Genomic DNA, 15296 nt, shown 5'->3' with positions numbered 1-15296 from the left:
GTTGACATGGACTCTGGGCTTCAGTCCAGCCTACTCCCTGGCCTCTCCCTGTGCTGAGCACAAGCAGGCAGATTGCTGTGAGGACAAAGATCACTGGCAATGTTGGACACACCCGAGAGCACGTTAGTTTATAAAGGAACAGAACCAGCGACCCAGCCCAATCTGCCTCACAGCCCAACCTGTGACCTCATGCAGGTGGAAGAACCCATCTTCCTTTGTCTACACCCACTAGGTCCTCCCACAGAGACATGATATGACCGGTGCTTCCACCGGTGTCATCAAAATCAGTCAGTCCCCTCAGCTGGAAGCTGAAACCCTTGGGATTGTCCAAGAGATCCTCTGTAGAGAATGTAAGGGTGGAATGACCTACTGCTATAGAAATAGCTGCTACCCTGGGCAGAATGAGTGGGTTCGACTAAATATCGTTAAGTACACAAGAGTAGGAGCTTGTCATAAATGATATGCTTACACTCTGGTGCTGGGTAAGGTGAACGTTTTGGGAAAATCTTTTAAGGATCATCATGGTTTCTTCATCATCATCATCATATATACACATTCTTTTTCTCTTGTAAATATAGCTAGAAGTTTATTAATTCTATTGGTCTTTTCCAAGAACCAGCTTCTGGTCTCATTAATTTTCTCCACTGTTTTATCTTTTTAAAGTTCTATTAATTTCTGTTCTTATATTTATTATTTACTTCTTCTTCTTGCTTTGTGTTTCGTTGGCTATTCTTTTTCTAATTTTTTAAGGTGGAAGCTTAGACTCTTGATTTGAGACCTTTCTTCTTTTCTAAAGAGAATATTTCACATATAAAATTTATATATGTTATACTTATACTTATGTGTGTTATACACATATATGTAATATATTTATAAATAATACTTGTATGTATTATACCTATACATTTCTTTCTAGGTACTGCATTAGCTGCGTATTTTTCTTTTCCTCCTTTCAGTTCTATCACTTTTGCCTTATATATTTTGAAGCTCAGTTATTAAGGACATACACATTTAGGGTTGTTGTGTCTTCCTGATGAGCTGACTCTTTTATCACTACATAATCTCCCTCTTTATCCATGATGATCTCCTTGTTCTGGAGTCTGTTTTGTTTGGTATTAATACGGTGACTAACTTTCTCTTGATTAATGTTTGCATGGTATCTTTCCTCATATTTTTACTTTAATTTATCTATATCATTATGTTTGAAGTGAGACTCTGTAACAGCATAGAGTTGGATTTTGGATTGTTTTTTTTTAATCCAGTCCAACAATCTCCAGCTTTTAATTGATGTGTTTAGACTATTTATATTTAGTGTAAGTATTGAAATTGTTGGATTTATGTGTGCCATTTTATTACTAGTTTTCTGTTTTCCCTTTCCCCGCCTTTTAGATGATTTGAATATTTCTTGCCATTACATTTAAATTTTTCTATTGGGTTTTTTACTATATCTCTTTGCATAACTTTTCTCAATCTGCTTAGAGTCCATAGCTTACCACTTGAAGTGAAGTAGAGAAACATTACAACAAATAAGGTCCTTTACCTTCACCCTTTATGTCATATAATTGAATCTGAATATATTGAAAACCCCATCAGATATGTTATAATTTTTGATTTCAACAATCATACAAAAATATGGGTGTTACACAGATTTGCATGTTATCCTTCCCTTGGGGCCATGCTAATCTGCTCTATATTATTCCAGTTTTAGTGTAAGTGCTGCCAAAGTGAGCATTTAATATGTTTTTGAAGTGCTTTCCTGATAAGGATTTAACCAAAACTTGCACCAAGTTTATGAAACTATGATTATCAGAAATACAGTCTATGATCAAGGAGGTGTTTTTCTCTGAAGAAAGCTGGAACTGACTAACCAATTTTGCTTTGACATTAAAGGGCATAAAATGAAGCCTTTTAAATCTGGAACTTATAAAGCAGAATATGAAATTAAAAACTAGAAATATGCACAGAAATATTTTATGACCAAAGCAGAATATTTTTCAAAATAAAAGTTTATAATATTAAAATAAGCAGTTACCTGCAAAGATGTTCAGATGGGAGGTATTATCTGGAAATTAAAAGGGAACTGCTTCATTTTTCGGTAAGTGGGAGATATTTGGAGAAAATGAAGTAAAAGCCAACTCTGCCAGGTGTGGGATTAAGGAAAGTGGAGGTCATGTCACATATTGTTTAGCTCATAGCCAAGAAAATAATCACATGGGTAAGGCATCTTTCTTTCTCAGAAAAAAAAAAAACCCTCAAAGACATTTTAGCATATAATGTTATACCTCTTCCACACTGCTATTGCAAATATTGTCCGCGGCCCCATGCGGGAAAGTGATGAGTCTGTAGTGCACGCAGCGCAGCGAAGGTGGCTGTCTCCCTCTGTAACCTTGTCCTTCCCAGAGTATGCAGTCACTGGCTGGGAATGTACAGCTGGGAAGGTGACTGTTTCTCTAAAGGCCTTTGGTGATGTAAGCCCGAAACCAAGGAGGAGGAGAGCAGTCAAACCTCACCTTGACAAAGCTATCGTGTACAGTGTACGGTGAGGAGACATTGCACTTGGATTTTATGGGGAAACAGCCTGTCGTAAAGGGTGGTCATCTTCTCTGCCAGTCAGGTGCCTGACCATTCTGGAAGTTTCAGCTGTAGTGCCTTCTGCTCTCTGAGGCCTTTCTCTCTGGCCACTCTATCCGTGGTGAATAATCTGTCTATGTGCTGACTTATGTAGCCCCTCCATCTGCCCAATTCATGTGGCAGCCTTAGTTTTCCTTTTATGTGACTGTTATCCTGAAATAGATTTTAATCTCCATTAAGACCAGGGCAGTGTCTTTTTTTTTTCGCCTAGAGTGACTTACCCAGTGTGCACTAAGTTTGAGAGAGGCAGTTAGTAGAGTCGTTAAGAGCATAGGCTCAGTCTGTCTGGGTTCAAATCCTGATTCTGCTGATTCCTAACCAAATGACTAGGGGCAAGTTACTTAAAGACTCTATGCCTCAGTTTCCCCACTTGTAAAATTGGGATAATAGCCCTATCCATAAAGATTAAATAAGTTAAGACACGTAGAGAGCTTAGTATTTTTTGCCTGGAACCTAATAAGTACTGTTACTTACTATTAAGTGATTAATTTTTTTCTTAGAAAGCTGTGGAACAAATATATATTTGTAAGTAAAGCAAGATAGAGCACAAAAAGGACTGACTAAAGAGAAGGCAAAGAACACAAACAGAAGTTGACTAGATTCCAGATGCAAAAGACTTAGCACCTGTTTTTAAAAGAAATAGAGGGTGGGAATATAAAGTGGTACAACCACTTTGGAAAACTGTCTGGCAGTGTTTACTTGAGAAGAACATTCTTAAATTCTAGAACCAAGCAATTCCACTCCTGAGTGTATATAGCCAACAGTTGTGTGAAAGGATGTTTGCTAGAATGTTGATAGCAGCCCCCTGGTAATCATTAACTGGAAACTATGCAAATGTCCATCAATGGAAGAATGGATAAATAAATTGTGGCAATAAAAATGGATGATTTCCAACTACACACAGCAGAATGGGTGAACCTCACCAATTTAAAGGCAAGCCAAGGAAGCCAGACGCCAAGGAGTTTATACTGTGTTTATTGTAAAATTCCAGGCCACACTAACCTGTGCTGTTACAAGTCCAGATAATAGTTACTCCAGGTGGATGTGAGCAGTGTAGAGCAGCTAGAGAGGAGAGACCAGGAGGAGCTTCTGGGGGTGTAGCTAACGTTTTACTTCTTCATCTGGTGCTGGTTTCACGGAAAGGTTCAGTTGTGAAAATTTATTGAACTGTGCACTTAACCATATATGCATTTTCCAATGCATATTATACTTTACTAAAAAACGTTTAAAAAGAGGACAGAAATAAATAAGAACAGAAAAGAAAGAAAAGAGTAAGCAAAAGAAAAGAAAAGGGAAGAGCAACAGCCCAGACGGTTAAAGAACATGGATCTGGGCTCGGGCTGCACCTGACCGGGTTGGCTCACCTCTCTATCTTACACCCCACCACCCGCAGCCCGTCCCTGCGTCCCTCTCCCCGCTAACCCTACTCTGTTGGTGGAGCACGAGCACGAGCACGAGGCGGGCAAACGCACATTTTTCAGGGTCCTTGCGTTCCCTTCCCCGCTCTCCACAGCCCCATCCCACTCTGAGCATCGCTAAGGCAGGAAGGGGCTTTCCAAGTGGGTAACGCCGGTAGAAGAGTAACTTGGAAGAGCTGATGCTTCATTAATGAAACGTAAGGCTTAAACCCATCTCTCTTCTCTCCGCTCTCCTCCTCTCCCCTCCCTCCCGGCTTCACCTCTGCCAGGACATCCTCCGCCCGCCTGGCTGCTGCGGGTCCGCCGGGTGCGGGGTGTGGGGTGCGGGGCGGGGGCCGCATTCGCGGGGAGCCCCTCCCGCCCGCCCAGGCTGACCCCGCCCCGCGGCGCCGGCTATTTTGGGCGCTGGCGGCGACCGCTGGATCGCTGCCGGCCGCGGATCCTGTGACACCTCCCAGTGCGCGGCACTTGTTGCTCCCAGAACCTGCTGCCCATCCCTGAGCCCACCTTTCCCTCAGGTCCCCTGTCCCCTCCTGGCTTGTCTCCTTTCCGGGTGATCGCCGGGGGCCCCAGATCTCTCAGGCACTGCTGTCACCGGCTTGAGACGTACATTAAAAATCGATAAATAAACGCCGCTCCGCAGGGGGCCCCGCTGTCAGCAGCAGCAGGAGCAGGAGCGCTGACCCAGGCGCCGTAGAGGTGGCGCCTCCCCGGCCCGGGACACTGGCCCCGGGAGCCGACGGCATGACGGACGCGGCGACGGCTAACGGGGACGACAGGGACCCCGAGATCGAGCTCTTCGTGAAGGTAGGTCGGCGTCCCCGCGCCGCCGCACCTGCGGCTCCTCCAGCCCGACTCGCGGCTCACGTGGCCGTGCGCCTAGCGCGCTGGGACACCGGACCCTCCCCAGGGAGCGCAGCCCAGCCCTGGCGGTCCCCTGGGTGGCCTTTCTTCGAGCCCGAGCCTCGTTTCGGGGGTCCCGGGAGGGAGGGAGTCAGGTGCAATCTGACAGGTGGCTGTTTTCCTGGAGAGTCGGCCCCAGCAGTTTGTCAAACCCACCGCGGGACCTGCGGTTGCCCTGCTCCGGTGTAATTTTGGCTTGTCCTGAAGGGCATCTCCAGGATCAGGGAGATCCTGCCTGGAGCCCTGAACCTTCCTTCTAAAACTGAGGGTGAGGGGAAGGAAGAGAGAGAAAAGAAAACAGTAGGGATATAATTATCTTTGGCAAAGCAAGTAACGTTTCTTAAAATCCCCCTTTCCTCTTTCACTCAGAGCTATTAAATGAAAGCAAAAGGAACAAAGATGTTTTCTTGCCCTGTGACCTGCAAATCAGAAAACCAACGCTCCACTTGCCCACAATATTGTTATTGTCAAAATCGCGCTTCTGCAGGATAGTGTCAGGAAATGCCCAGGGTAACCTGGGGCAGACTGGGAGGAAGGAGCACAGTGAAAAAATTAAATTCAGTCGCCTCGCTCCCTGGACAGAAACAGTCTAACGTCAAAAGCTGCTACACTTCCTTTGCAACCTGTAGGAGGAAGGATGCCGCTGAGGCAGTTTCCCCGCCCGCGAATGTAATAAACATTTGATAGGTCCTTGGTGCCCACACCACAGAAACGGGGAAACCTGAAGCCATAGGAGAGTTGCCTCCAGGGCAGTGCAGAGACAGCCGCCAGGACCTGGGGGAGGGGGAGGCGGCGGCGGCAGGCTGCCTGAGCGCTGAGATCTTTCACAAAGGGCAAAAACCTTAGAATGCTGTTTCTCTAGAAATATGCAGGTAACTGAGAAGGAAAGAGAACGTGGTGTCTGTCAGGGGCCTCCTGGCTCAATTTAGAAGGTATATATATTCGGTGGAATGGGGGGGGGGAAATAAATATATATATAATAAAATATATAATATATATATTTTATTATATATATATTTATATATATATATATATTCCCAGGAATGGGGAATATGGTGAATATATATGCCTTTTAAATGTGTTTTGGCCAATGGATCCTTATTGACAAGCTAATTAAACAGATTTTGGCAGAAAGTATAAGATCTGTATGAACCTTGATAATAGCTTTTTGGTCTTTGTTACCTTTTAATGCCTAAAAACTAATAAATCAGCTGTGATTTATTTTACATCTGGGCAATGGTCTGTCTCTGTTGACCCAGCCTTTCATGAAGGTTTGTTAACTTTTTCCAACTGGGTTTTACATTCTTTAGAGTAATTTTTTCAGAATTGTCCATAGACATTGCATTTGTCTTTTAGTGAGACTTAACTTTCCCCAACCTGTTTCTCTCCCCCCAAATGTGGCTTTTGTGGCTTCTGTGTCATTTGGTTTCTGGGACCCCTCTGGGCAGGACTTCCAGGCGCTCTGGCAGAGCCAGGATGGAAGAGGTCATGTCTTCTCAGAGGCTGGGCAGTGTTGGACCCAGGGCCGGACAGGGCTGCCCTGGCCCCCAGCGTCCAGGCCTGTGGTCTGCGGAGCGAATAGGGAGAGCTTTTACAAAGCAGGGAGACTTGCTGCTCTTCTTGAAGAAAGCTATTCTAGGACTTTCTCAGATTCCCTGGGAGCAGGTAGTTTCACGGTGTCGAGTTCCTGAAAGGTATCTGAAACACAAATTGACTCTTTTAGAGCCAAAGGAGCCCTTTGCCCTGCTCTTAGGTGAGAAGGCCATTCTACCTGCGCCTTCTGAATTTCATGCTGGCAGCTTGGAGCTTTTCTCCATTTATATTAAAAGCTCACTTTGCAGCCCCCAGTGCCTCCAAGAATTCTAAAGTACCCGTGTTGTCATTTGTCTTTTCCCTAAAGGAATGCAACCCCTGAAAGGCAAGCAGGCTTCTCGGTCGGTGCACAAACCAGATAGAGGGGGGAACAACAAAAAAAATCAGATAGGAAAGTTCTTTTGATTCCCCCCCTCCCTTTTGAGCTTCTGGTTAGTAGTTGTCATTTACAGGTGAAGGCTGAACATAACTGCGAAATAAAGATGCTCCCCAGGCTTTGAACGGTTTCATTTTAAAGAAGCAGTGTACTGATTTACAGAATCGGGCATTTCCGCAGTTTGACGTTTCTCTTTGCTGCACGATTCTCATGAAAAGAAGGGCCTTCTTGTTGAAAGTGTCAGGTATCAGAGGTGCTTTCTGCAGGGCCCAGCAGGGAGGTTTCCAGGAAGCCTCCTAGGCAGGCCGGCCTCACCCAGGAAGAGTTGTGATGTGGTCATCTTCGACACTCCCATGAAAGGACTGCCAACCCAGCCTGTCCTCTGGATGTGTCATTCAAACCCTCCATCATCCAGCGAGTTTCAAGGATGTATGATTCTGTGCCACATCAATTAATAATCAGTGTCTGTTACTACCGCTGCTGCTGATAATAATAATAATAATAATTTTTAAAATGGTGGCATTTTAGGACTTACGAAGCACATTTAAATACCTTATCTCATTGAGTCCCCAGCATCCTTGTTCATGAGCCTTGATTCACTCACAAAAAGTGATGAAAACAAATAAAGGTAGCTCCCAGGGACCTCGTGAGACATCATGCTGTCAGAGCACTTGGCCAGCTGCAGTTTGCTCTCCCTCTAACAACCTCGGGGGCTAAGGATGATGACTTGTCTCGTTTTATGGCTGAGCAACACATGTGTGCTCAGAGAGTGTACATGAAATGCCCCAAAGTTGACAGTGAATAACATTGTGAGCTGGTCCTCAACTAGCAGCTCAGACTCTAAATTTCTCACTCTTTTCCAAACACCTATATGTCAGGTCTTGCACCTTTTTCCTCCCCCTTTTCCATTGTGGTTTAATACAGGATATTGAATATAGTTTCCTGTGTTACACAGTAGGACCTTGTAGTTTATCTGTTTTATATATTGTAGTTTGTATCTGCTAATCCCAAACTCCTAATTTACCTCTCCCCACCCTTTCCCGTTTGGTGACCTTTTGGTAAGTTTGTTTTATATGTCTGTGAGTCTGTTTCTGTTTTATAAATAAGTTCATTTGTATCATTTTTAGATCCCACATATAAGTGATTTCACATGGTATTTGTCTTTCTCTGACTTACTTCACTTAGTATGATCATCTCTAAGTCCACCCATGTTGTCACAGATGGCATTATTTCATTCTTTTTTATGACTGAGTAATATTCCATCATATATATACCATATCTTCTATAAAGATGTCTGTTGATGGACATTTAGGTTGCTTCCATGTCTTGGCTGTTTTAAATAGTGCTGCTCTGAACATCGGGGTGCATGTATCTTTTCAAAGTATAGGTATTTTTTTTTTTCTGGATATATGCCCAGGGATTGCTGGATCATATGACAACTCTATTTTTAGTTTTTTTGAGGAACCTCCATACTGTCTTCCATAGTGGCTGTACCAAATTACATTCTCACCAGTGGTGTAGGAGAGTTCCCTTTTTCCCACACCCTCTCTAGCATTTGTTATTTGTAGACTTTTTAAGGATGGCTGTTATGACTGGTATGAGGTGGTACCTCACTGTAGTTTTGATTTGCATTTCTGTAATAATTAGCGATGTTTGAGCATCTTTTCATAAGGTCTTGTACCTTCTTTTTCCAAGTTAGGTTCTTGAGTGCTTCCAAGATGACATTTATTAGCAACTTACTAACCCATCCTAATGTGGTCATGCAACACTGTCCAGATGCCTGCCCATCCCTGCCCTGCACTCCACGCCTCTCCCTTCCAGGGAACGCTCTAGTAGGGACGTTTAAGAGATCATTTACCCCAAGTTTTTCATTTCTTCATCTGTAATTAGAAAGGTTTGAGTAGGCAGCTCTGATTCTAATTCCCCGTAACAAATGTGGATGGGGCAGAGGAGAGAGAGGAGCTGGGTTCGAGTCTGGTCTCTGCCTCTAGTTAGTAGGGTGACTTGGAACAAGTTCCGTAACTTCTATGAGTCTCAAGACCCGCCTCTTAAGACAAGAGGGTAGTTATAAATAACGTGACCGTATCATTTAGTGTCCAAACCAAGACACTTCTGAGAGTGAAAGGAGGTGTTACCAACAAAGAGCCTGGGACAACAGGGGTTACCTGGGGTTGTTCAGGACATGTAACCACCCTAGTTATGAAAATACTGTCCCCACAGACTGGCTGTGAGGAGGCCACAGGAACAAAGAGATGAAAGCACTTTGTAAATTGAAAATTGCTGTGAACGCACTGGCTTTGGTAATGCTGTAAATTCCAGGGCAGGTAGAAGCATTCTACTAGGATCTGCGGGTCCCTGATTTGCCTTAGTCTAACAACAGCCTGGCTGCTTCCTCACTCTCAGGGCTATTTTGAGAGTAAATGAGATCATAAGCAGCTGGGACTTTGATCACAAAGGGAGGACAACAGGTTAGAGAATTGAGAGGGGCCGTGAGTATGGTTTATTGAAAGAAAAAAAAAAAGAGCAAGGAAGTGAAAGCAAAACAGAAAGTGATTTGGGAAGACAAACGCAGGATGTGCTGCATAGTTAGATCAAGACATACCTCCCACCTCCGTGGGCTCTGCCACCCCCAGTCCCACCCCTGGACCCTAGATACAGAAATCCACCAAAGCGAGGTGATGACTGTGGGCCAATTTTGCAACAGATGTCTCTTGGGACCAAGGGCGTGGGTTTCAACAGAAACTGGTGGTTCTCAACTTTGGCTACATATTCAAATTGTTTGGGGAAATTTAAAAACTGATAGCAGGCTTCCTCCCAGGCCAATTACATCAAAGTTTCTATGGGTGGGACCCAGAAGTGGCATTTTTACCCCCACACCTAAGTGACTGTAGAGGGTGGCTCTGGTGGAGAGCCACTGAGTCATCGTCAGAGGCGGGTCCCCGGGCAGGCAGCTTTGTCCACAGCTGAACAAGGTGGCCTTGCTTATGCAGATAAGTGTCTAGAACTTCTCAGAGCCTCAGGGCACCGTGATCCATTTGTTGATAGAGAGCTTGCAGCCAACCGGTATGCAGTTATCAGATGCTGACGGACAATAAAGCCCCATCTGCAGGACTCCAGAACAATCAGTGCATGGGGTCGGTCTAGTAAATAATCATCAATGCAGCCCGAGGGAAACAGAATGGAGCCCTGCTGATTGTCTGATGGAAATGACTAGTCATTTCATTTACTGAGTGATCTGGAAGGGTCTGACTGTGGAGCAGGGCGGAAGTCAAGTCATAGTGACCCGTGGTGTGGTCACCTGACTTCCAGAACAGACAAGATCAAATCTGGTGATGTTCCCTCTCAGACCCCAGCTGCCCACTGGCTGCGTGATCACCTCGGGCAGCTCGCTGGCCTAAGCACGGGCTTAGCAGATGTCGACATTCCTTTTATCACATTAAGCCACTATTTTTCGTTCCCACTACCTCCTGGTTTTGATCTGCGGTCAGTAACTCGATACACAAATTCATCTGCCCTGCTGTGCCAGTAAGAGCGTCCATACCTGGCAGCACATCCGTGGGAGTGCTGGTGTCAAAGGTCGACTAAGACCCATCTCAGGTGCCCTGGCAGGTGGTGGGAGTGAGGACTGGGGTCTACAAATGCTGAAGGCCACTGCCAGTGGTGTCAGGTCCTGCCTCCCTGCCGACTTGTGCTGTTTCTCTGGGTGTTTGGTGGTTCTCTCCATCCAGGTCAACGCGTCCATCAGTGTAGACGGTCAAGTCTAGAGCTTTTCATTCCTGATTCCTTTGTGATTCCAGATGCTGGGCCCATGTCAGTGGGTAACAAGCAGTGCAGTAGAAGAGTGTGGCTTTAGGAGTCAGGCTCTGGGTCGCCTGCTGTGTGAGCTAGGACAGGTTACTTGGTCTCTCTGGGCCACAGTTTTCTTACCAGTGCAATGCTGATAATGCCAATACATATTTCCTGGGGTTGGTGCGAGCACTGATTATTCTGTGTATGAATTGGGGTCTAAGTAAAGGCTCCTCTTCAGGCCCAGTCTAGCCTCAAAAGTGAGAAGCCAAGCCCTTGTACTCTCCTCCCATGATATATTCAAGAAGTCAGAGATGCAATTTTATCTGCTCCTGTCTCGTCGTTGGAGCCAGGACACAGACTATCTGATCGCCTCCATGGGGCTGGTGCTCCAGGGGCTGGAGGCCCCCAGAGGCCACTGTCTGTAGTAGTGTAGCCACAGGGAGAGTGTAGATCTCGGACCAGCGGTTGGATTCTTCCAGCTCAAGGGAGTTCCTCTTGTAACTGCTTCCTCTTCCAAGGGAGCTCCTGCATAGCTCGGGGAGGGGGGTGCTGGATCAGGATGCATCAAACCACTGGGGTGCTGCGCTGGCCCCTCCCCTTTCAGCTCCATAGGGATGCTATTTCAGGGGCTTCATCCCTTTCCTATCATTGGGTTCTTGGCGGGGCCTCCCAGGCTCACCTGAAGGTGCTCTTCAATGAGAAAGGAGGCTCTGGAGTCTAGATCCTTTAGTTTCAACAGGATTCCGGGGATCTCTATGCAGATTTTCCTGCTCTCTTGCAACCTTCTTGCTCTGCCTAGCCATGGTTACTCTCATGGAAACACACACACACACACACACACACACACACACACACACGTTTAAGTGTATTATCTAGCAGGACTATAGGAAAAACATCATAGACTTGATACCTGGGACCTTTTAAAAACTGTTACCCAGGAGGCATCCTTGGTTGTCCTTTTCATCAAGCCTGGAAGACCAGAAACAGTGAAGATGCAAAGTGGCTACGTGCGGGTTTCCTGAAGGCGTGAGTCTCCACCCAGGCATCTTAGATCTGACCCTGCTTGCGTTCAGAGGGGTCAGCTCCACCTCCCGGGGGGGTTTCTCTGCCAGCTCCCTGAGTGAGAAACTACTTTGGAAACTCATGTATTTATTCAAGGAGTGTCTTAGTTCTGAGATGTGAAATTCTTTAGGGATAAATAAGATAGATAATCTGCTGTCAGAAAGAAAATGAATTCTTTCCGGTAAAAAAGAAATCGAGTTGTTAACCTCTAGAAAGAAGTCGTCTTTAGTTCTGCTAGCACGGGAAGTGTCTTTGAGTTATGTTCATTGCAGCGCTCATGGTGAACAATGGCGAGGCCAGGGGTGCTCAACCTTGGGGACATGGAAAAGTCATGGCAAAGCCTTTTCACAAGGATTGGCCCAGCCCTGTCCCCAGAGATTCAGATTTGGGAGGTTGGAGTGAGTCCCAGGCATCTGATTCTGGGATTCATTGGAGACTGAGAACCCCTGGCCCAGGCCATGGGTAAATAGGATTGATGGAGAATCCAAAGGGCAGGTTGAAGTCAAGTCCCCACTGGAAGCATCTCTCTCAGAGGATGGAGGAGGGCGAGGCAAATATGCTTATTAGCATGATTCACCCCAGACTGACCCCAAATACACCAGAAAAGGGAGGGGAAGGGAATGCTTTTGACCTTTCTTTTAAACTTCCTTTTCTTCCTTTGTAATTTTTTTTTAAATGATGTAAGAGTGACAAGTAATTTTCAAATCTGGGCATGAAGGAAATATTAGTAAGATAAAGAATGTAGGGAGTTAAGAGCTTGGAAACCATCCATCAATCAATGAGCCAATTAACAAGCATGTTTATGAGACGCCACCTACTCTGTGCTGGGCTCTGTGAGAGCTCAAAGAGGGGAGGGGAGGTCAGAGAAGATGGGGTCCCAGCAGTCCATGGGCTTGCAGCTGAGCAGTAAAAATGCCAGCATCATGCCTCGGGAGTGGCAGGAAGTGAAGTAAGGGGCACCAGTAAAGGGAGTGGTATGGCTTGAATGAGCCTAGGGGCAGGTGGGACCTCAGTTGTGCTGTGAAGTGTGACCAGGATTCGCTGAGTGGCTAGGAGTGGGCATGCATGTCAGGTCCACAGCAGTGTGGAGGTGGGGATGCTCAGGGCCCAGGGGCTATGCAAGGTTGGCTGAAGAGACTGGTATATGGAGGGGCACCATTGGGAATAAGATACATAAACAATAGTGGGAAGGAATTTTGAATGACAAGTAAGTGGTTTTCACCCCCTTGTAAGTCACGGGGGTCACCAGAGGGTTCTACCCAGGGGAGGAGCTTGATTTGGTCCCTGCTTCATTGGAATGGTTCCTGTGCCATGTTGCCCCACGTGGTGGGAAGATAAAGGCACTCAAAGGAGAAAGCCCTGGATTCCAGGTCTGGCTCTGCCACACATTGGTTGTGTGACTTTCTTGAAGGCCAGCCTTCCTTTTCTATAACATGGGATCAGCAATCATAAAATCATAGAATTTCTGATCAGGAAAGACCTCTTAGAAGTCATCTGGCCTGACCCCGTCTCGTCAGATAAAGTCACAGCCAACATTGTGGGACACGCGCTACATGGATTTAAGGAGGAGCGGTGAGATGACGTGAGCTGTGGCTGGTTTTGCCTTTGCTCTTCTGACTATGCTCACAGCGATTATGAATATGAGGGCCTGGGGCTTCTCAAGTGGTCAAGCCAGGAGGTGACTTGAGCTGGAGCTAGGGTTGCAAGGATGGGCGTGCTGTGGGGGAGTGGCGTGGGTTCACACTGGACATGCCTTGGGAGAAGACTGTGCAAACATAGGAGTTGGGGCCCAAGCTTTGGATTCAGTTGTTTCCTGGTCCGTTCATCTCAGGAGAGACGGGTTTCCATGTCTGGAATGATGGTACCACTGATGGGCTCAACCATGATTGTCCAAGTTGTTGTAAGTGGATTGAGTGCAGATAAAATAACTGAGCTTGAGCTTCGTGGGTCCTTTTAAGCCAGAAACCCTGTGGATCGGTGGCAGAAATGGAGCTGAGGGGATGGGATTTGTTGGTCATGAGAATGAGCTTCTGGTTTTAGGGCTGTTCTGTTTGAGGTGACAGCCAGCCAATCAAGGGCAGGTGTCTATCGGAGTGCTGGAAAACAGAGCTAAGAGTGAGGTAAAGGCCGGGCTAGGGGGTGGATTTGAATTTGTGCCTCTTTCCTGCCGTTGAAGGGATGGGTTCCCTGGAGGAGGGAGCGTGGAGAAGGGGTGAGGGGATGAGGACCGTGCTTTAAGAAATGTCCATTTGAGAGCGAGGCATGAGGGCACTGGAGGACCTAGCAGAAGTGAGGAAGAAGCAGAGAGGTAGGTAGCAAGCATCCCATCCAAGAGGAAGGAAGCTACGTGAACAATGGCTCACGCAGAGGCAAGAAGTGTCAGGAAGTGTCTGGAAGAATTAAGCGTTCTGCTGGGCTATGGCTAAGAGCGTGAAGAGATGTGGGGAAGGTGGACAGGAGTATAAGATTGGGTCGGATCATGAGGCACCTCCGATAGCCAACTGGGCGACTGGGGCTTTTATTTATAATGCAGAAGACGACATGTGTTACCTCCTGCGTGTGGGGCAATGATATTTTAAAAGAGAGGGAAGCGCTTAATTATCTGAAGATGGCATGCCTGGCCCCAGTGCATCTGAGAAGAGGTACGTTGAAGTGGGGGTTCATCACAGTGTGTCCTGAGTCAGCCCCAGGCTGTGGTGTGCACAAGTTTGGTGCTGGTTACCCTGCGCCCTGTCTCAACCTCTGCGGAGCTTAAGGTAATGTTTTCCACTTCTGTTGATCATTATTCTACAGTACGGGTTGTGGGGGAGGCGAGAAGAGAATGGAGCTCCAGACGGCAGAGATAACACAAAAGGTGAAGGAGGGGAGGGCATGTGTAATGAATGGAGTCTAACTGGGAACTCATTACCTAGGATGAAGAGAAAGTAAAAACCTTGTCCGGGTTGCTATCTCTTAAAAACTCAATCTGGGAGGTCGGCATGGCAACAGGTAGAGATGGCTTGCCTCAGCCCAAGGCTCCCTCCACTCACTGCCCATCCTCGCTTCCCAAGGCTGGCAGTGAGCAGAGGCCCAGTAAACAGAGCAGGCAGGTGGTTGCCGGGAGGCGCGACTTCACCTGTCTTTCATCCATTTTCATGTTTGAGTTCTGGGGCATTTTATAGTCGCATCATAAAATCTAGCATCCACTGTGTCTGTTTTTTGCCTTGGAAATCAAAGGAACCAGATGTCTGTGGTCCTTTATCACGAAGGCCTCAGATTTGTCCTCTAGGGTTAGAGGGTTCTGGGCAGGGTTTGATCACAGGACTCTGGGGAGAGAGGGATGCCTCGTGGGGAAGGTCACATGACCTCTCCTCATTGGAGTACTGTAGGAGTACAACAGAGATATGATCTGACCCATTATTATAAGGGTAAAAAAAAAATAAGAATCATAAACTCCTTTTGTGAACTAGAGTTTTCATTGTTTAAATGTAAGGCATTGTACTGGTCAATGTGTGCCCATCACCTGTTCATACAATAGCTTAATG

General features: G+C 46.3%; 1 protein-coding gene and 1 non-coding gene across 2 annotated transcripts in view; one reads left to right on the top strand and one right to left on the bottom strand.

The window, feature by feature from the left end:
• Positions 1 to 15296, top strand: part of CLIC5 (chloride intracellular channel 5) — a 154313-nt gene that overhangs the window by 58755 nt on the left and 80262 nt on the right.
• LOC116658412 lies at positions 1627 to 1732 on the bottom strand. The gene has a single exon (XR_004313791.1). It is a non-coding gene; the product is annotated as a U6 spliceosomal RNA (small nuclear RNA).

This window comes from Camelus ferus, chromosome 20 (assembly GCF_009834535.1).
Source record: "Camelus ferus isolate YT-003-E chromosome 20, BCGSAC_Cfer_1.0, whole genome shotgun sequence".
Taxonomy (NCBI): domain Eukaryota; kingdom Metazoa; phylum Chordata; class Mammalia; order Artiodactyla; family Camelidae; genus Camelus; species Camelus ferus.
The sequence above is the reverse complement of the archived record's forward strand: the minus strand, read 5'-3'. Positions and strand labels throughout refer to the sequence as shown.